We start from the raw sequence: 23581 nt of genomic DNA on the forward strand, positions 1-23581 counted from the left end.
TAGGTCATGTATCCATTTCTAGTTTATCTTGTTAAATGGTGTAAGGTACTGGTTTATACTCAATTTCTGCCAGACTGCTTTTCAGTTTTACTAGCAATTTTGTTTTATTTTTACCAAATAGTGAATTCTTATCCCACAAGTACAAATCTCTACATTTTTCAAACAGAAAGTTACTACAATCATTTTTTTTCTGTGAATTATGTTTGCCCTGTTCCATTGATCTACCTTTCTGTTTCTAAACTAGTACTAGATAGTTTCGATAAATACTATCTTGCAATACAGCTTAAGACCTGATATTGCTAAACCTTCTTCCTTTAGATTTTTTTCCCATTAATCCCTTTGATAGTCTAGACCTTTTGTTCTTCCTAATAAATTTTGTTATTATTTTTTCTAACTCAATAATTTCTTTTTTTGTTATTTAATTGGAATGACATTGAATAAATAGTTCAGGAAAATGTCACCTTGATTATGTTGACTGTGCCCACCCATGAACAATGAATATTTTTCCAATTTTTTAATTCTGATTTATTTGTATAAAGAGTGTTTTATAATTAGATTCATGTAGTTCCTGAATTTGGCTTGGCAGGTATACTTCCAGGTATTTTATGCTGTCCACAGCTATTTTTAAATGAAATATCTCTTACAATCTCTTCTTGCAGGGTTTTATGGATGATATGTGGAAATGCTGATGAATTATTGGACTCTTTCCCATCCTACCACTTTACTAAAATTATTATTTCAACTGGCATTTTAGTTGAATCTCTAGGATTTTTGAAGTATACCATCATATCATCTGCAAAAAGAGATAGTTTTAGTACCTCATTGCCTATTCGGATTCCTTCAATTTCCTTTTCTTCTTTCATTGCAATTGTTAGCATTTCTAATACAATATTGAATAGAACTGGTGGCAACGAGTATCCTTGTTTCATTTCTTTTTCTTTTTTGCTGGAGGAGTCAGAGGATTTTATTTCTCATCATTCTGTGGTGATGTACAAAAATCCCACAGACAAAGGAAATAAAAGGTCCAGGGAACATCCTTTGTGCTTGGTGGTATTTCTCCGCACTTTCTCCAGGATGACATTTTCATGGAAGGAAGGGTTCTGAGTGCCCAGCAGGGCTGGCCTCAGGCCTCCCTACTGATGCTGGACAAACTCTCAGATCTTCCAGAAAGCTGAAGGACTCCTGGTGCTCTCAGGCCTTGCTCAGCTCCATCAAAGGTGCTGTCCACCCGTGATCAGCCAGGAAGTCCATCCAGTGGTCCCACAGGGCCATCCAGGGAATCCGTGTTGAGAGTGTAGTTGGTATCCTTCCAGATGGAGAAGATGTCACTCTCCTCCTCTCCTTCTTGTCCAGCCTTGTCCTCTGGACGGTGGCAGGCCTAACCCTAAATGCGTCCTTCGCATCCTCCCCATCAAGTTCGGGGTTGACCATAGTGCAGGCTCTTGCAGTTCTTGGGCTTCCTGTCCCTCCTGTCCTTCCTGGATCATCGTCAAATGTCTGTAGGATACTGATGTTGATATTACGTGTGACTGCGATCCTTTGGCCCGCTAATCTCTGGACTAACTTGGCCTCTGTCCCTGGCACCCCCAGCTCCCAATCCCCAGACATCTTTTGGAGTGATTTGTATTTCTGGATTTTCCTCTTCTCTATAACTTCATCTGTCAGGAATTCAGCAGAGGCCTGGTCCCTCTCTATATGGAGCCCCACCTCACACGTGCAAGAGCGCAGGCCAGGTGCGCTCAGGTGCAGCTGCAGGAGGTGGGTGGCAGCGGGGCACAAGGTTTGGGTGGCAAGGTGCAGCCACAGCAGGACCCTCACCGAGAATCGTGGAGGGAGGTGGGAGCCACAGCGGAGACTGGATTTCACATTTGATCTCACTGGAAAGCTTCTAGATTATCCCCACTACAAGTAATGCTTCCTGACGGTAAATATCCATTGTGTAACTGTGCTTTCAAGTGTTTTTACTAGGAGTGAGTATTGTATTTTGTCAAAAGCTTTTTCTGCATCTATTGATAATTTTGGGTTATTTTTTATTGATATGATCAATTATGACAATAGGTTTCCTGATATTAAACCAGCCCTGCATTCCTGGTACAAATCCTGCTTGGTCACATTATATAATCTTTGTGACATGTAGTCTTCTAGTCAGTATTTTATTTAGGATTTTGGCATTCATATTCATTAGTGAAGTTGCTCTATACTTTCTCTGTTTTTGCTCGTTGTGACATAGCTTTCATATTTGTTTTATAAAAGGAGTTTAGTAGGATTCCTTATTTGCCAGTTATTCCAAATAATTTATTTTATATTGGAATTAGTTGATCTTCATATGTTTGCTAGAATTCATGTATAACTCCATCTGGTTCTGATGCTTTTTTTTTAGGAAGATCTTCTATGAGTTCTTTTTCTAAAATAGGTTTATTTAGATATTCTATTTCCTTTTCCATTAATTTAGACAGTTTTTATTTTGTATTTCCATTTCACTTAAATTGTTAAATTTATTGGCATATTTTTTGGCAAAATAACAACAAATAATTGCTTTGATTTCATCATTATTGGTGATACTTCACCCTTTTCATTTTTGATGCCAGTAATTTGGTATTCTTTTCTCTCTCTTTTTAATCATATTAAGGGGGTCGCTAGGTGGTGCAGTGGATAGAGCACCAGTGCAGGAGTCAGGAGGACCTGAGTTCAAATATCACCTCAGACACTTGACACTCACTAGCTGTGTGACCTTGGGCAAGTCACTTAACCCCAATTGCCTCATCCTGGGTCATCTCCAGTCATCCTGATGAATATCTGGTCACTGGATTTAGATGGCTCTGGAGGAGAAGTGAGGCTGGTGACCTGCACAGCCCTCCCTCACTCAAAACAAAGTCAAGTGCAAGTCATGTCATCGTTTCTCTGATGGCATGGCCTTCTTCATCAATGAAGGATGAACACACAATCATATTATGCAATGGTTTATCTATTTTTATTGGTTTTTAATAAAACCAACTCCTACTTCTATTTATTAATTTGATGGCTTTCTTACAATCAACTTTATTAATCTCATCTTTAATTTTTAGGATTTCCGACTTCATGTTTAATGAGGGATTTTTAATTTGTTCTTTTTCTAATTTTTAAAAATTCTCTTTCTTTATTTTATTGATGTAAGCATTTAGAGATATAAATCTTCCTTTGATTACTGCTTTTGCTGATTCTTTCTTTATTAAATTTTATTTATTTTCAGTGTTCTACGATCCTGACCATATAATTTAGATTTTTCCCTCCATCCCCTTCATTCCCCCCTCCTTCCTCTCTTCCTCCCTGAGATGGCATATCATTTTATATAGGTTCTACACATACATTCCCATTAAATACATTTTCACCATAATCATGTTGCATAGGAGAACTAAAATGTTTGGGAGAAATCATAAAACAAACCAAAATGTAATACAAAAAAAAAATGATCTGCTACATTCTGCGATTGAATTCCATAGTTCTTTCTCTGGATGTGGAAGGCATTTTGCTTAAAAGACCATTGGAAATTTGTTAAGTCCTTGCATTTCAATGTAGTTCTAAGTCTACCAGAAAAAATCCTTGCACACTGTGGTTGTTACTATGTACAAAGTTCTCCTGGTTCTGCTTCTTTTGCTCAGCATCAGATCATATAAGTCTTTCCAGACCTCTCTGAAGTCCTCCTGTTCATCATTTCTTATAGCCCAATAGTATTCCATCACATTCATATACCACAATTTATTCAGCCAATCACCAATTAATGGGCGTCCCCTTGATTTCCAGTTTTTGGCCACCACAAAGAGTGCTGTTATTGATATTTTTGTACATGTGGGGATCCTTTCTCATTTTTCTGTTCTCTTGGGGATACAGTCCTAGAAGCAATCTTGCTGGGTTAAAGGGTATGCACATTTTTGTAGCCCCTTGGACATAGTTCCAAATTGCTCTGCTGATTCTTATCGGCCAAATTTTCCATTCACTTCTGATCTTCTTCTCAGCAATACCTGAAAGTCCTTTAATTTATTAAATATCCATTTTGCCTTGTAGTATTATATCATATATAAAAAATTATAGGTAAATTATTCTTAGTTGTAAATCCAGCTATTCAGAGTATCATGTTCCATGCCTTTCAGTCTTTTAATGGAGAAGCTGCTAAATCTTGCTGTCTTGACTGTAGCTCCACAGTATTTAAGTGATTTCTTTGTAGTTGCTGTCCTGGACGTGGGAGCTTTGAAACTGAACTATAATGTTCCTGTAGTTTTCATCTTGGGATCTCTTTCAGGTGGTGATTGGTGGGTTATTTTCAATGTCTATTTTACCCTCTAGTTCTAAAACTTCAGAGAAACTTTTCTTAACAATTTCTTGAAGGAACCAAGATGGTGAAGAAAAGGCAGGGATGCACCTGAGTTTCCCCCCCAAACCCCCTAAACAACTTTAAATACTGCATCCAAACAAATTTGAGGCAAAACCCTCCAAAGGATAGAGTGAAACAATTTTCTAGTCAAAGGCAACTTAGAAGGTGCACCAGGGTGAGAGTGGAGTGCAGTCCAGCACAGGATGTGCCAGCACAGACCCAGCCCCAGCAAACCAGGAGCAGGTCTTGGGAGTGACTGAATCAGCAGCAGCAGTGGCAATGGCTGCTTCCAGAGTTCTCAGCTCACAGATCGTAAGGGGGTTGAAAAACTTGTCAGAAGGAGATTACAAGGGTCTCTTTTCTGACCTTGGGGGCAGGACTCTGTTGCTTTACCCATACTCAGATCCAGGTCACAGTCCTGGGTGGCAGTCCCACGGCAAGGAGTAGCACAAGCACACCAGAGCTTGTGGCCACAGTGGAGAAGGCACCCTCATCACAATTCCAGGATGAAAAGAGTGCTCATGGTCACTCACAGACCATAGTACAGAGCAGGAGAATAGCAAACACCCCTCTCCTTTGATCATATCACCTTGGAAGAACAGAAAACTTACAAGTCTGTGGAAAAATCTCTGAAAATAGCTGCACAAAGCCCCTGAACCTTGGGATAGTGCACAATCCACCCTAGAAGCAAGATCCCTACTTTACCAAAGAGTTAAAGGTCAAGTAATAGGCTGGGGAAATGAGAAAACAACAGAAAAACAATTCTGACTGTAGTAAGTTACTATAGTGACAAGGAATCTCAAAACACACACTCAGAAGAAGACAGCAAAGTCAAAACTCCTCCATCCAAAGCCTCCCAGAAAAATATAAATTGGTCTCAGGCCATGGAAGAGCTCAAAAAGGGTTTTTGAAAATCAAGTAAGAGAGGTAGAGGAAAAATTGAAAAGAGAAATGAGGTGATGCTAGATATGAAAGAAGAGTCAATGGCTTGGTAAAGGAGACACAAAAGATACTGAAGAAAATATCAGCTTACAAAAAGGAATTGGCCAAATGGGAAAAGAGGCACAAAAATTTACTGAAGAAAAGAACTTAAAAAAGTAGAACTGACCAAATGGAAAAGAAGATACAACAGTTCACTGAAGAAAATAATTCCTTAAAAATTAGAATGGAGCAAGTAGAAGCTAATGACTTTATGAGATATCAAGAGACAATAAAACAAAGCCAAGAGAATGAAAAAATATAGAGATGATAGAGAATTTATTAAGTACTTATTCTGTGCCAGGCACCATGCTAAGTATAGAAGATACAAATACAAGAAAAAAGTATGGTCTGTATTTTCAGGGACCTTATATTTAAGGGAGGAAGGAGAGGAAGACACAACATAGAGGAGACTTTGCGTATGTGCAGGAGAAGAGGCTACCTATTCAGGGAAATGACTGCAATTGGGGAGGTGAGAAATTCCACAGTGAGTTAAATGGGAAGTAAAGTGAATATGGCTGGGGCTCCTCATGAAATGGCCATCCTGCCCAGGGACTCATCAGTCAGAAGATCAGGGACCAGGGCAGAAGTTTCTTGACTGGTAGGAAAGGCTGTTAAGGAGGAGGTGAAACAATCGAGAGAGTGAGGGGATGGGGTGTGGGTAGGACAGTAGGCAGTTTATTGTAGTGGACAACTATTAGACTAAGAATCAGTAGAAGTGGGCTAGAAACTTGTTGTCACCATTACCTAGCCATGCCTGAAAGATGATAAAGGAATGAGCAAACGAATGAATGAAAAAGCACTTACAAAGTATCGAACCTGTGTCAAGCTTTATGGCATATGCTGGGGATAAAAATAGAAAAACAAATACAAAAACAAAAGTGAGGTAGCCTCTATCATCAAGGAGATTAGTTTGTACCATCAAAAACAATAGATCTATAGGAGCAGATGGCCAGGGAAGGAAGCTTTGGTCTAGGCTAGGGATTGGCAAATTGGGCTCTCAGACCAAATCCTGCCTGCAGCCTGTTTTTGTAAGACCTGTAAGCTTAGAATGTTTTTTACATTTTTAAAATAACAAAAAACTTCATTTTTTTAAAATGTAGAAACCATTTATAGTTCAAAAAACAGGTAATCCCATGGACCATAGTTTACCAACCCCCAGACTGTCACTGGGTTGGTGAAAGGAGACATTGGACCACTGATGGTCATATTTGTTCCAGAATTAGTGATAGCATTAATTTGATTATCATTCCCAGGCAGGAGGTGGAAAGCAGAGAGAATACCAGCTTCAGGACAAATGGCAAAGTATCTGCTGTGAATAAGTGGCTTTAATATGAAACATGGTTTTGGACCGATTGAATATACAGGCATATTTTGGAGATATTGTGGGTTTCATTCCAGACCACTGCAATAAAGGGAACATCACAGCGAAGTGAATCACGTAAATTTTTTGGTTTTCTAGTATATATAAAAGTTATATTTATACTATACCGTAGTCTATTAAATGGGCAACAATATTATGTGTAAAAAAACCCGACAAACCAATGTACCTATCTTAATTTAAAAAAATTGCTTATTGTTAAAAAAGTGCTGTCATCTGAGCCTTCAGTGAGTCCTAATCTTTCTGCTAGGGGAGGGTCTTGCCTCCAAGTTAATGGTTGCTGATTGATCAGGGTGGTGGTTGCTAAACGTAGGAGTGGCTGCAGCAATTTCTAAAAATAAGACAGCTCTAAGTTTGCCCCATTGGTAGTCTCTTCCTTTCATTTGAACCCTAAGAGGCCATTTCAGGGTTATCAACTGACCTAATTTCAATATTGTTGTATCTCAGAGAATAGGAAGGCCTGAGGAGAGGCAGAGAGATGGGAAATTGCAGTTGGAATACACAACATTTGTTGATTAAGTTCACCATCTTATATGGGCACTGTCCATGGCCTCCCAAAACAATTACAATAGATGACATCAAAAATCAACTGATCACGACAGATAAAATTGTGAGAATGACCAAAATGTGACATAGAGTCACAATATGAGCCCCAATAGATGCACAAAGTTGCCACAAACCTTCAACTGGTTAAAACAAAACAAAACAAAAACACACTAGCCATAAAGTGTGATAAATTGAAGCGCAATAAAATGAGATATGCCTGTACGGCGTTAGGTGAATTTGGATTCATTCATCAACTAGAGCTGCTCAGATGAGTAGATGAACTCTTTTGGGGAGAGCAGGATGACCTCTGGAAGTCTGGCCTAGGGGGTCTGTATAGTTCCAGGTGAGGATAAGGGGGGCATGGTGGCGAGGAAAATATGGCTGAAGGATATTTACAGTTTTCAAAGAATTGCCAACTTGAAATGACCTCACAAAGGTGAGCTCCAAATCATTCATTGTAAGAAAATGACAAATTAAAATAACTCTGCAAATTGACAAAAATGAAGACAGGTGGAAATAGTGTTGGAAGGGCTTAGGAAGAACTGTTACACTACACGTATTTGGTGGAATTCTAAAGTGCTCCAGATCTTCTGGATTTCAATTTGGAATAATTCAAGAAAATGACTAAGCTCTTCTTACCATCTCACCCAACAGTCCCACTACTGAGGAGATGCCTTCAAGGAAGCCAAAGGCAGAAATGAGGGCTTGATACATGCCAAAATATTCACAGCAGCAAAGAACCAGAAATCAAGGGGATCCTCATAGACCAACCAAGGTGAATATAATATGATGTTATTGTGGATTAAGAAATGATGACTGGGACCAATTTGGAGATATGTGGGATGATTTGGATGACCCAAAGCAGAGTGAGATAAGCAGAACTGAGAGAAGAGTGTGCAGAGACATGCACATGGAAAGATCATGTAAAGGAGGCTGATGCTGAATAACGAAAAACACATGCAAGTCCTGGAGAAGAGATAACCAAGCACACTTTTCCACCACGGCAGAGATGAGAGATGCAGGCTGGTTGGGTAGAGTATGAATGTGCGAATGTGTATGGCATGTGTATATACACTCACACATTCAGAAATGGGCTCTTTATTTTTCTTAGCTATTCTTCTTTGTCACAAAGGAGAGTTCTGTCTGAGTTAGGGATTGGAAAATATGTACCTAAGGACAAAATATCAATAAAATATATAGACAAATAGATGTGTGTGCATGTATGCACTTATGTTTCAATACATAGCCAGATAAACAGAACACATACATAATATATATTGTGTGCATATATATACATATTTTCATATTGTAATACATATACAATGTATTTATTATATTGCTTATATGCACATGCATGTATATATGCATATGTTATATGAATACCATATGAATGTATATACAAAATAGGAATGTATACACATTATATATGCATGTGTAGTCATGCACTTATATATGTACATGCATGACACGTGTATATATGCATATATGTGTATGTAGATAAATAGGTAAATAGATGATAAATAGATGGATAATTAGATAAATTGATAGTCCCCGAAATCTTAGTGAAAGGCTATGTGTGGTGCAGAGTGCTGGACTGATTATAGACTTATCTTTCCAAGCTAAGTATTTGCATTCATCAAAAGCACCTCCCCCAAGGCAAAAGGACTACCAGAAGAATTAATGTCAACAAATTAGAGCTCTTGTCTGAGTGTGAACAATTTGTTGCTAACTTGGAGGGAAAGTTGAGCCAAGATACAGCTGGCAACAGTGAAAAAGAAAAACGTAGGCAGCTCTCAGAGAGTTGGTGTACAGCACTGCATTTGCTCATCTGAGTCAGAACACTCGCAAACACCAAGACTGGTTTGATGAAAATGATGGGGAAATTCAGAAGCTGCTAAATGAAAAATGAGAACTCCACAGGTTTTACCAGCAGGATAGTTCATCCACCTCTAAGAAGGCCACATTTAATTCCATCAAAAGCAAAGCACAAGCAAAGTTTGGAGAGATGCAGGATTCCTGGCTCACTAAGAAGGCAGATGAAATTCAATTTTATGCTGATAGTAACAATCCAAAGCGCTTTTATGATTCCCTGAAAGCTATTTGTGGATCAAAAATCTATGGTGCATCACAACTACTCAGTGCTGATGGAGTCACATTGATTAGTAATAAGGACATGATCCTAGAGAGATGGGCTGAACACTTCCATAGTGTTCTCCAAAGACCATCATCAATCAATGCTGAAGCCATTGACCACTTACCTCAGGTTGAAGTCAATCCCTCCTTAGCTGAACTTCCAACTGAAGAAAAGGTTTTGAGGGCCATTAGAGGGCCTTTCATGTGGCAAAGCACCTGGTGCTGATTCTATTCCAGCTGAGATTTACAAGGTAGGGGGACCAGTACTTATACAAAAGCTGACTGAAATTTTCCATGTTATATGGTAAGAGGAGGTTATCCCCCAGGAGTTCAAGGATGCCTCCACTCTATAAAGGTAAAGGAAATAGATTGTCCTGTGACAATCACAAGGGGTTCTCTCTCTTGGTCATTATTAGCAAAATTCTTGCTAGAGTCCTCCTTAATAGGCTAATCTTTCACCTGGAAGATGGGTATATACCTGAGAGCCAATGTGACTTCAGAAAGGGCTGAGTTGGTTGATATGGTGTTTGCTGCCAGACAACTCCAGGAGAAATGCCAGGTCTATACACAACATTTGTAGATCTGACCAAGGCCATTGACACTGTTAGTCACGAGGGCTTGTGGAAAATTATGTCAAAACTTGGTTGACTGGAGAAGTTCATCAATATTGTACATCAATTTCATGGTGGCATGTTTGCCCAGATTCTGGATAGTGGACAATGCTCTCATGCCTTCCCAGTCACCGATGGAATAAAACAGGGCTGTGTGCTTGCTCCCATGCTTTCTAGCATGATGTTTTCAGCCATGTTGACAAATGCTTTCAGTGAGGATGAACATGGCATCAAGGCCAACTACTGTATTGATGTTAAGTTCTTCAATTTGAAAAGGCTGCAAGCAAAGACCAAAGTGGAAGGAGTTCTGGTGCATGATTTTCTGTTTGCAGATGATTGTGCACTCAATGCAGCATCTGAAGCTGAGATGCAACAAAGAATGGATCAATTCTCTGCTGCCTGTGCTCATTTTGATCTAATAATTAACACCAAGAAAACGCAGGTGCTCCATAAGCCACCACCACACCATCCATATATGGAACCATCGGTTACAACAAATGGGAGAAGTTTGGAATACTGTGCATAAGTTCACTTACCTTGGTAGTATACTTTCCAGGGATGTACACATTGACAATGAGGTTGATGCACGCGTTGCCAGAGCTAGTTCAGTGTTTGGGAGGCTCTGAAGAAAAGTTTGGGAGAGAAGAGGTATTAGACTTACTACCAAATTGAAAGTCTACAGGGCCATTGTGCTGACCTCATTGTTGTATGCCTGTGAAACATGGGCAGTCTACCAGTGCCATGCCAGGAAACTGAATCACTTCCACTTGAACTATCTTAGGAAGATTCTGAGGATCACCTGGCAGGATAAGGTACCAGACACTGAAGTCCTTGCTTGAGTTGAACTGTCAAGTATTCAAAGTATGCTTCAGAGAGCGCAACTCCAATGGGCTTGCCACGTTCAAATGCAAAATATATGCTTGCCAAAAAGAGTATTTTATGGAGAACTTTCATGGGGCAGGCAATCACATGGTGGCCAGAAGAAATGATACAAGGACACTCTCAAGGTCTCTCTCAAGAACTTTGGATTTGACTGTGCAACATTGGAGACGCTGGCACAGGACCACTCAGAATAAGAAAAAGTGCTGTGCTCTTTGAGCAAAGCAGAATTGAGACAGCACAAAGTAAACGCGGGATGTGCAAATTGGGGATATTCACCCCAGACATTCACACAGACTATCTCTGCCCAACCTGCGGTAGAACATTCCGAGCTCATATTGGGCTGATCAGCCACTGTTGGACACATTGAGATTTCCCTTTACAATGGTGATGTCATTTTGTTCCTCTTTGAAGATGAAGGACAACAACCAGTGAAGCTTTAAGCTTTAGTAACTTAAACTGCACTAAGACTTTTGGGACATGTATGCATCCATTCGTACATGTTGACATGCATGCATGCACACATATGGGAGATTACAAGGAACACCTTATATGCATGCACATGCAGATACATGCCTTCTTACCTACATATGCATGTTTGTATGCATCATGCAACATACCTTTGGAAGCAAAATGATCTTTGAAATGTTTTTCTGAGACTCTAAGTTTTTCTTGTTCCATGGCAGCTTCACAATGCTTACATTTAAGGCCCCTTCACCTCCCCAAGATTCCTGTTTTTTTCTGTTGATGGGCCTTTCACCATGAGAGAGTACAGATAAAGAATGCCATTTTCCCCCATTGCTCCTCCATTATCCCGGCGGGGGGGGGAGGGAGATTCACAGTGCCAGGAAAACGCAAGGCAGCTGTCCCTCTATGTCCAAGGGCCACCTACCCTGTTAGCACCTTAAAGGAAAGTGAGAAGAAATTTGAAAGAAAAACTTCATTAGCATCAATCCTTTTCAGGTCCCCTTTACCCTTCTCAGGTGTTCCTTTGGCATCAGTTACATAGCTTAACACTCGCCACCCTGGAGACTGTACCTCACAGACGCCTGAACAGAAGACAATTAGGAAATTGATTCTTTGTTTTCTAATAGAGCCCCAACTTCAAAAACCAAATACCTGCATGTCTGTTTAAATATGCTGGCTGGATTTGCATGTGAAATATTCCTAAAGAAATAAGAGGTAAAATTCATTATTTCATTGGGGGGGGAAAGTAGAACAGATTTTAATGATATAGGGATCTCCCAGTGAGGAACTCCCTCTCTCAATACCAGTTGCAGCCAATACCAACCCTTCCTGAGTAGATCCCTTTGCCCAAGAATCAGTGTGTCCTGGCTGACCACACCAGCACCATCTAATTAGCTGAATGCCACGACAGATTCCCCCAGAACCAGTGGACATAGAACATTCACCGCTACTTTCAGGTCTTAAAGCTGATCTTTTCAATGTTTCCTTCGATCTGTACATCCTTCATACCTCCCTCCCCTCCTAGGGGAATGATCAACCACTATATTCTTGAAATTTCATAGGGAAAAAATCTCTTAAGAGCCAATGCATGTTAATAGAATATTCTGCATTCCCCTGTTCCCCAATATTAACCAGATCTGACCCAGCATTGGATTTTCAGGCTCTGTAATATACTTGCCATCTGTCTTCTGCCTGGAAGGATACATCTTTTAGGGTGGTGGGTTTTAATTCTGAGATGAAGAAGGAAGCCTATAAAAGTTCACCTTCCCAAGGGAAAACTTGGGTTTGCAGAGTATCTACCCACACTCTACTTCAGGCTTGGTCTGTCACATACTCTGCACTAAAAGAGTGTATAAGGAGGGTGAAGGGAAAGGCGTAATATTCATACAGCACTCACTCTATGCTAGGCACTGTGTTAAGTGCTTAGCAAATATCATTTTCATTGGATTCTTACGATAACCCCATGAATTAGACACTTATTACTTTCATTTGACAGTTGAAGAAACTGAGGCAAATGGAGATTTTTTTTTAAGTGATTTGCTCAGGGTTGCACAGCTAATGTCTGAAGATAGATTTGAACTCAGATCTTCCTAACTTTAGACCCAGTGCTCTATCCACTGTGCCACTTAGCTGCTCACTTCATTCACTCCAGTGACAATGATGTTTGCTCTGAGGTATAGTCTGTGAATATAATGGTATCTTATGGGCTAGTAAGTTGCATGGCCTGAGATATGGCAGTGTGAACAATGGTTAGAACCAGTGTAGCTTGGGTTCCTCCTCCCCCAAAAGTGCCATCTTTGTTATCCTCCATATTTGGTCAGTCCCCCAAAGGGCCATGACTTTGGCAGTTGTCTTTTTGCTGTCTTTTAGGTTTAGCTTTTTTTTCTTCTTCCCAGGTGGTCTATGCCAAGCTTCTCACGTCCCTAAAGTCAGGGTTGTATAGAAACAGAGCTGAGACCATTGGGGTGGTAGAAGTTTCTCTAGAAAGCTTTTAGCACCATGTCACAAGCAATGCAGTGAGGAAGGAGAAATGTTTCTTGAGGCCTGCCATGGAGGCTAAGCTAGCTTTTCCTAAGGCACTACCTCATGTAGGTCAGATGATTTTTTTTCTTAAAAGGCATTTAAACTTTTCCTGAGACTTAACTGGCCCAAGAACCCAAGGTCCATGTCATTGGTATAACTTCTTGGTGGTCTAAGTACAGTCTTTTGACCATCAATGCACTACTGCAAAGCAGAGGCAAGGAGACTGCCTAACAGAATCCATGCAATATGCTCTCACAATATCTTTTTGATGATATTGATCAATTATCTTTTGTTAACTGTTAGTCTGTGAGGGTCTCATTGTGATCTAAATGTGAACCTAGAGCACCAGACCAGTCTGAATCAGGCTCGGCTTTTAGCATCATGAGAACAATGGAGTTTTGTGGAAAGAGAGAGAGAATTAGTTAGTTAGTTAGTTATCCCTGGCCATCAGGAGTCAGACTCTGGAAAGGAATATTGCTAAGGAACTCACCTGAGTGACCTGTCCAAGAGAAATGCTGCACTGGATGGGAGCAGAATGAGGATCTCATGGGAAGACCATGGAGCCCTACCGTGGTAGAGGTATGAATCGCCTGTGCCATGTAGGTTCCCTATATGTATACCTCTGTATTAGTGTGCTTACTCTCTGTGTGTGTGTATGTATGTGTATGTGTGTACCCCTTCTTCCCACTGATACTGTGTATGTTCTGTGTCCTAGTTTATGAAGGAGAATGTTTAATTATTATTGTCATTCATGCTGCATCATTGTAGCGCCTTTTCTTTGAGCTAATTTTACCAACTCATTGGTGATGGAACGTAAATGGACTGACGGGCTTGAGAGCTGTGTATTTAGGAGCACAGACCTACAGAGTACCTGGAACCTGGTAGTAATTGATTCCCTCCCCCCAATCTGTGAATATGAAATAGGGGTTAGTACAGAGAGGGAGTCAAAAGAAAGAAACTCCAGGTAAAGAGAGGGAAACCTGGATTCTTGGCTGTTTGTATTGTGCCTTTGAATTTGAGCACTTACAGAAGAGTTTGGCTCGTACCACACATATTCTGGGCCTTTTCGGGAAAAGAGGAATCAATTTTTGAATCATAGATTCAAAATGATACAGTCATTAAAAAGTAGATATCCTGATTAGATTTCCACTATTCCATCCCACTGCATTTTATATATGTCCCCTGGTGAATTCATTTTCATATTTTAAAAGTTTTCTCTGGCCAGTAGTATTTCTTTTCAAGGCATCAAGAAAAGAGTGAGGAAGGAATTGCCAAGTAATGAAAGCAAAACAAAACAAAACAAAACAAAAAAAAACCAAGCCTTGGAGAGGACTTTCAAGTATAAACATTTAGACTTGGGAAAACTTTCAGGAATGATACACAGGATTTCCCCCCCTTTTTTGTCTGATGGATTATTAAAGAAATACCTTTCTCTATTTCACCAAAGCCTTTGAAAACCAGAAGTTGCCTTGATCTGTTCTTTTTCTTCTTCTTGACAAACAATTAGAAATTGCCCCCAAAGGCACCGCTGTCTAGGTGCTTGCCTAACTTCCCATGGAGAGTTCCTCCTCAGAACTCACCTTTGGATCAAAGTGCCAAGCAGCAAGCTCGCTGATACTCCCTGAAACTCTGCTAGGTGGGTTGGCACGGCTGCCATGCATCCAGTTCCCTTCGGGGCATGAGGCCAGAGCTTTGCTTCCTGTCCCTCTAGTTCTTGGCTAGTGAGGGAGGGGCTGATGAAACAACAGGATTTCAAGACACTTAGATCATGATTTGTAGAAGTCCATTAGGGATTGAATTTCCCCCAGAAGAAGGTAGGCTCTTCAAGGGGGAAAGTTTCCTTTTTGTCTTTGGATATATCCTAGGCATCTGGTACCTAGTAAGTGCTTAATAAATGCTTGGTTAATTGCAGTGAAGAAGATCTGTCCCTATATTATTTCCCATTTTACAAACTGGGGACAGGGACACCATTGGAGCCAGATGAACTTTTGAGAGGTGATTCTAAAATTTTAAGTGTGAGCATTTATACCTTGGAAATAATGCTGCAAATCAGGATTTGATGTGTCGCTTTGTTGACTGTTTACACTTGGGAAAGTGATGGAGAAAATGCTCATTTTACAGATCAAACTTAAAAGTTTGTTACAGATACTTTTTCTTTTTTGGCAGGGGGAGAACTGATTGTTAAACATTTACCAGCATATTGGGGAAGAGAACCAGTTGTTAAACATCTATGGCATATCACCAGCTAGGTGTGGTGGTGAAGATGACATAAATCTCTAAACATCACTGAGATGGGGAAAAAAGCAGAAAACTAAAAGAACCACTCAGTGCTTTAGAAAAGTCAGATGGAGAGAGGGGAGCAGAACCAGGGGAACACTGTATACAGTTATGGCCACACTGTGACATGCCTGACTTTGATAGACTTGGCTCTTCTTTTCAATGACAGCTCCAAAAGGCTCATGATGGAAAATGCTACCCACCTTCAGAGAAAGAAGTATGTAGTCTGAGTGCAGATCGAACGAACTATTTGCTCTCTCTCTTCTGTTTTGTTGTGTTTTGTGTCTTTCTCGTGACTCATTCCGTTGGTCAGAAGTCTTCTTTGCAACATGACTGATTTGAAAACATGCTTAATATGAAAGTATATGTAGAGGCTATATCAGATTACATGCTGTCTTGGGGAGGGGGGAGGAGAGGGAGAGAGAGAAAATTTAAAACTCAAAAGCTGGTGGAACTGAATGTTATAAACTAAAAATAAATTTAAAAAATAGTCAAATGTATGTGGGGATAGAGAGTGAGAATGAGATAAAGTCAGAGTGAGAGTAAAAAGGTAGAAGGAGAGAAAAGGAGCCAAAGAAATAGAAAGAGAATTTTGGTGTGACTAAGAATCATGGAAGATTAAACTCAAAGAACCTCCATCCCCAAATCCCCAAATGCCTTTCCTTGCATTTCTTTCACCTATTCCATCCTCTAGACTTTTCCTACTCTTTTATGCTTGCAAAGCCCTAACAAGAACATGGCCACTTGCAGGAACAGGAAGTAGCTGAATGTTTTCCATCTATGCTCAAGAGAAGGTGAGCTTCAAGGCTGAACTTTGGGCTTGGACAGAAGGAAGTGGAATCAGCCTATTCAAGATTATGTTAAAAGAACACTGGTGACTTCTACTACTTGTTTAGAACCAGCATATGAAATACTTAGTCTCTTGGGTATAGTGTTCATTACCAAGGCTGCACTCCATTTGACATAATTTTGGGCATGCAGGAGAAGAAGAAGCAAACCATATAAGAAGGTCTTTGTTGGTCTTCTTTATTTTTCTGTAGGGGAAAAGACACAAAACCACTTATTTATGATGGGCCAGAACCTATTCTCCTAGACTGACTATGAGAGACTGGCCCCCTCTGACTATTTGCCTTTGATCTATTATAGGATTTGAATGTTAATGCTGGCCTGCCATTTATGAGGCTGGCTTAGTTTTCCTTGGAGGATGAAGGCTACTCCAATGGCCGTGCTTTTATTTGTGGTCTAAACTGAGCTTTCCAAAACCCTGAACCGTTTTCATGGTCAGATCTTAAGTTCGTCTCTGGTATGCCTGATTTTTCCAGAATAATCCCTCAGACAACTAGCCTAGACCTCTGACTCATCATTAGTAGAAAATAGGCTGTTTTCCTTTCTATTTATTTATTATATTGCGGTAGCTAGAAGGTTTGGACTGAGCTGTTAAAAACCACAATCCCCACCCATCCGCCTATCTGCATACACATTTACCCAATAGACCATGGGTAACTTAGAAAGATGGGAGCAGGAATTTCTTTTGGTATAGAACTGTCATGGGCCCTTTGCCTGAGGACTTCTATGCTTTGTCCCTGTAGGGGGGACTTTGGTAGTAGGAACTTCTCTCTTTCCATTTCTGCAAAGCAAATTGCATTGGATTTAGGTTTTCAATTGAGAAAATTTCCAGAAATGAGCTAAAATGTGAGTGAATGTTCTATTTGAGGTGGCTTTTTCTTAGGCTTTTGAATCCTGAAGTAACCAAATGGCTTCCTTTTAAGCACAGATACCATTATAATGACAGATTTTGAGCTGTGAGAAAGGGAGAAAAATAAGCTATTGGGAAGCAAAATGAGGGGAAGTGAATTAGTAGATCAAGCCAACTGAATGGAAATGGAGAAAGTACTGGATGGATTAGACAGTGACTACAAAGCCAGATTTAGTGATTGGATGGTTGCCTGGTTTATATTAAAGGCCTGATTTCCATTTACAAAATGATTCCTTTGCAGGGCTCAGAGCTCTCTGTGCTGGACATCTCTAACTCTGTGCAGTACAACCTGAAGTTTATCAAATAGTTTTTACCTGTCAAGGAAATTCATGCTTCAAAGTGTTATTTTTAAAGCTGTGATAGCTGTATAACTGAGGGTCAGCCAATGTGAGAGGCTGAAAATACTCCAACCATTTTTTTTTACAAGGATCAGGGTGAGACATCAATTGCCCTGACCAGTTCTGATTCTGTTATCACTTTAAGTAAATGAAAATTCCTAGGGAAGTGGAGTCAGTGCTTTCCTGAAAATATCCATGTTTCAGCTGTGGCCACACAATGCTAAGCAGTCAGATGAAAAGTGGAGAAAAAACAGATGCTTTCAAATGTCCAGATGTTTGGCACCATGCAGGTAAGACATCTAGATGACTGACTGCATTTTTCGTGTTGCATCCAGACTGATGTGCAACTAGCAAAGAAAGAGAATTCATTTCACACACATACATACATATATGTATATGCATAAGGCATATAAAGTATGTATGTATATACACATATACACATGTATGTATATATGTGTATACACATATATAAGAAATGTATGTATGTGAGAGAAATAATTTCTCCTCATATTAATAATCAGTTATTGAATTCGGACCAGGGTTTTTTCAAAAGCCTGTAGGTTGTGCAGTCTCTGAAGAACATTACTGATAATAAGATTGAGTTAACTGTCTCCTCAATCTTGTTCAAACCCCACCCAACCTTAGCAGGAATTTAATCTTCCTTGGGGGAGCCTACTGTGCTCAACACAGGTTTGAGTGGGGATAAATTCTTTGATTGGATTGCCCAGGGCTGGGCAATAATTGTTAATATTTCAATAATAATTGTTAACTAATTCAATTTGATTAAAGATTTTCCCCACACATTAATGGGCCTGCTTGTTAAGGGGAGTTTGATTAGTGAATGTTTGTGGGAAGGCCCAAGCCTTTTGTTAATGAAGCACTGGTTCTCAAGGGTTGGGATGCCCTTTGGCTCTAAAAAAGGTATAAATACTCTGAGTTGAGGTTTTACTTTGGGGCTTACTGACTGAAAGTGTTTGTTTGGCCAGACATGGACTCTGGGAAGCCACTAAAGGAGCCCCCTGGCTTTGAAAATCCAGATGTCGGTGCTTCCCTCTCTGGTAACTATGGTCAGACAGCTGTTGAATTCAGGCAGAGGAAACCATGTCTATTGATATGCTGATTTCTTTATATTTTCTTTGAAGTTCAGGGTGCTGACTCCCCTGCACTAACTGAATGATCTATGTACTTGATTAAAGGAATGATACATGTGCTTGACTAAAGTGATTGTTAACCCCTTGAAAATTGCTTTCCTTTTATGAATGTAGATCTAAGAAATTGTGATAGCAGGCCCCCCTGTGTATGTTGGGGTGCTTACTTGTTGCAAAGATTGTGCTCCCACAATTAGTCTTCAAAAGTGAACTGACAAAGTACAATAAGTACAAATAAGTACAAATCTAAGGCTTTTAGAAATAGTTCCTGTGCTCCCTATTGATCTTACATGCCACGCTGCCCCCTGTATTTTTGCTTACGCAGTTGTCCATGCCTAAAAGGTCTCCCTCACTTTTAAAATCCTACCCTTCCTTTCAGGTCCAGATCAAATACAGTCTTGTTCATGGAGACTTTCCTGATGTACTCTAGTCAGGAATGATTTCTGATCCTTCCTTTCTTGGTTCACATATAATATGTGGTTTGTGATGACCATCTATGCTTTGCAAATACTTAGAAATTCTTTTCTTTGCCAGCTCTTTTTAATTTTTTTTTTGTTAGCCTCAGCTTTTAGGGTTAGACAAAGTGGTGTAGTGGATGTAGTGAAGAAAACCTTGGTTAAAAGCTTACCTCCTATACTTAATGTCCTGTGGCCTTCCACAAAATGCACAATCTCCTTAGGCCTCAGATTATTCAACTCTAAAATGAGAGAATTAGATTGGATGACCTATGATGTCCCTTCTATCTCTAGATAAAAGATCAGCATCTGAATTAGTTATTTGTACATATGTTCTATCCTCTCCTAGATTATAAGCTTTATGAAGGTGGGAAGCATGCCTTTCTAACTCCATGTAACTTTCTTGGTGTCTAGTACAGTGTTTGTTACACAATAGATGTTTAAGAAATGTTTGTGGAAGTTCTGAAAATAACAACTGTAATCTGTTTAAGATGGAGTCATAGGAAGAGTCTTCATCAAGAGAACAGAAATTCTGTTATTAATAAAACTAGTAATACATACACTATACATAATAGGCATGATTTTAAAACAGATTTATAAGGAGTTGGCCTGGGAATTCCACTACTAACAAATACTCTCTGGGAAATCTGGGCAAGTTACTAAACCTTCCAGTGCTCCTAGGAAATGCCAACATGATTCCAATTTATGTGCCAGTTACAAAGAATTAAGTAGAAAACTTCTATGAAGAACTTGGTAAAAATCCTCAAAACCAAATAAATATAAATCTTGATATTTTGTGACTTTTGTGAAAGGGTGAGTATAGGGAAGGACAGTGAAAAATGTGTTTGAAACTATGGTTTAGGATGCGTTTCTTTGGGGTGCTTTCTTTGGCAGAGTGAACAATGCAGCCAGCACCTGTCTTTAGAACTAAGAAAACCTTAGCCTAAAAGGACCAAGGTCTCCCAGTGCATCCTGGGTCATCTCCAGTCATCCTGATGAATATCTGGCTACTGGATTCAGGCAGCTCTGGAGGAGAAAGTGAGGCTGGTGACCTTGCATGGCCTTCCCTCAATCAAGTCAAAGTCAACTGCAAGTCATGTCATCATCTCCCCAATATCATGGTCCTCTTTGAGAATGAAGGACCAACACAAAAAGCCTCTTCAGAAAAAAAACAGAACAAAACTAGACTTGAACTGAAGTCATCATGATTTCAAGGCCTGCAAAGCTTTCTTTGATTCTGTTTTTGCCTCTCTACCTACTCTTTACCTCTATAAAATTCTTTTGAGAGTGATATATGACCATATTGGGAATACTGCTTATGAAAATAGGAAAAGGAAACTGGAAGGCTTTCACAAACAATTGTCTAAGACAGATCATGTCTTTATAGCCACACAATTGCTGGAGAGGTATAGAAAATCTTAACTCTGTGTTTACTGATGTTTGATTATAAAAAAAAAAAAAATTAACTGAGCAAAATGCAGTTTTAAAGGCTCTTTTCCAAGGGCCTCTCCTGTATATATTAGGTTTGTAAATGATTCCTTGATAGATGTAACCACAGAGATTTTATAATTCTCTGATTATTTACTGAAGCATAAAACATGGAAGTGCATGCTCATCAAAGCTGTCTGTCAACATCATGGAATACAATCTATGTTGTTTTTGTTTGTCCTTTGTTCTGGAAGAGGACCATGACATTAGGAAGGTGATGCCTTTGGATTTAAGTGAGGGAGAACTGTGCAGTTACCTGCTTCACTTTCTCCTCTGCAACCATCTGGGTCCAGTGGCCAGATATAGATCAGGACAACTGGAGATGGCCCTCATAACCTATGTAAAACCCAAAAGAAAGAGGGATTTCCTATAGATGATGAGATTCTCTAGGGACTACTGTTTGCAGATGACACTGTGGAAGTTAAGGAATGTATAAGGCTTGCTCAAATATCCCCATGGTCATTAAAAGCAACTGGTTTAGTAATCTACAGAGAAAAATAGTAGATGGAGAAGGCATACTGTCTATATGATGACATGCAGTTGAATGGGCAGCCCATCAAATGAGAGTATTGTTGTGTCTGTATTGGAGACAAGTCACAAATGGACAACAGCTTGGGCTCAGAACTGGATAGGAGGACAACAGTGGACTGGATAACAAATTGAACAGTATTTTCAGTGATCCCAGAAATTTTCCTTTTATCAAAGGCCACCTTTCTAATACCAATATCCTGCTAATAGTGCTTTATGGCTTAGAATCATAGAAGATCATGATTCTAGGAAAGCCAAGATATCAGGGGACCCAAACAGTAATGGAACAGTATATTGCTAGGTGTTCTAGACCTGGCCTAGACTAGGCCAACTCAGTGATTCAGGCTTAAGGATTAAAATGGAATAAGCACTAGGAGAGTATAAAATGCAATAAAAATTAAACTGATAAGAAAATTGAAAGAACAAAGCTTCTAAAAAAGATAAAAGCAGTCCTTTCCTCTTCCTTCAGAATCGACACACCAATCAGCAAGGCGTTCCAAGGGTAGTAATGATATTTAAGGTGAAGTTTATAACGACATTTCTCCCCAGGCCAAACTTCTTATACTTTCAGCGACAGAAACACCTCTGGCCTCTTAATTAGCTTGCCCTTAGAGAGACCCTTGAATAGGCCCCTAGAGAAACCAGTATCTAGAACAGTAGGCTGAACTATCCATGGAAAAATGGAGAGGAAATACAAAAGGGAAAGTGAGAAGAAGCCCTTCCCTTCCATCACACCCAGGCCTTAGCAGGCTACACAGACAACCTGACTGCTGACTGGAATGATAAAAACAAACAAACAACGCCCCTCCTCCCCCCAAAAATAAAAAACTGACAACCTCTGGATCCAACTATGTGCATCCAACCATGGATGTCAGTAGCCTACAACATACTACCAGTGATAATGAATACATATTATCAAGGACATTCCTAACTAGAAAAGGCCAGTTGGTCCTGTAGCAAGAATGGATGATAACAGATGGACCGTCTGAGTTTTGCATCGTTATCCACAAATACCTAGAAAAAGGCCTACAGTATGTCTGGTAGAGCCTATATGGAGGACATTCAGGAGGACAACCTATTCCTGATGCCTGGAATTCATTCCCATCCCCCAAGTCTGTATGGAGGATATATAAGACAATAATAGCTAGTATTTATATAACATTTTACTGTTCTGCAAAGTACTTTACAAATATTATTACATTTTATCTTCGAGACAAGCTTGTGAAGAAGGTGCTATTACTATTCTTATTTTACAGATGAGGAACCTGAGACTGAGAAAGGTTAAAGAACTTGTCCAAAGTCACACAGGTAATACATGTCTAAGGCTGGATTTGAACTCAGGTCTCCCTGTCTCTGAGTCCAACACTCTACACTCTCTACTACACAGCAAATTCTAATAAGGCATTGGTGATATCCATGATGTTTTCCCAAACTTCCCAAAACTTTGCCAGATGCCTTTAATGCACTGCCTCATCATCCTTGGCCTTCAGAATCATTCTTTTTCTTGAATTCTTAGCTGAGGAGCCCTCTTCTCTGGGAAGACTTTCTTAAATCTCTCAAATATTAGAACTCTCTCCTTTCTCCAGTTATCTTCTATTTACCTTCTATTTATTCCCTGGGAGAGTGTGAAGTCCTTGAAGGCAGAGATTCTTCTTTTCTTTTTTTTCCCTTTCTTTCTTTTTTTTTTCTCTTGTCTTCTTTTTTTTCTTTCCTTTTGTCTTTCTAATTCCATTGCCTAGCACATTGAAAATGCTTACTAAATGTTTGTTGAAATGAGTTAGATTGACATGGACAAGAATCCTACAGCATGAGGTATGGAAGGGTTGTGAAAACTGCGCAGACAGAGGTTAAATGATTTGTCCCAGGCCCCCACATGGCTGGTGTTTGAGGCCAGATTTGAAGTCAGGGCTTTGTGACTTCTGCTCCAACCCTCACTATACTGTATTACCAGCTGCCTCATGTGTTAAAGATGCAAAAGCAATTTACTCCCACGATGGATAGGCTGGGCTAGTCAGTTACTGTGTAATCTACAAGGTTTCTTCTAGTGCTGAGATTTAAGCTATAATTTTGTGATTTTTGTCATGACGTAGCTATACTCAATTTTGGGCATCAATTTGGAAAATAATGGATACTTCTAGGCATTTATGATATACTTTTCTCCCAGCAATAGATAATTCCAATCTACTTGTTCACTGCTCACTATAATGGGAGGTCCTTGAATACAG

The 23581-nt window shown here is 39.7% G+C and overlaps 1 pseudogene; it reads right to left on the reverse strand.

The window, feature by feature from the left end:
* LOC140502726 (complement component 1 Q subcomponent-binding protein, mitochondrial pseudogene) overlaps positions 1 to 23581 on the reverse strand; it is a 64973-nt pseudogene that overhangs the window by 20642 nt on the left and 20750 nt on the right.

This window comes from Notamacropus eugenii, chromosome 4, assembly GCF_028372415.1.
Source record: "Notamacropus eugenii isolate mMacEug1 chromosome 4, mMacEug1.pri_v2, whole genome shotgun sequence".
Taxonomy (NCBI): Eukaryota; Metazoa; Chordata; class Mammalia; order Diprotodontia; family Macropodidae; genus Notamacropus; species Notamacropus eugenii.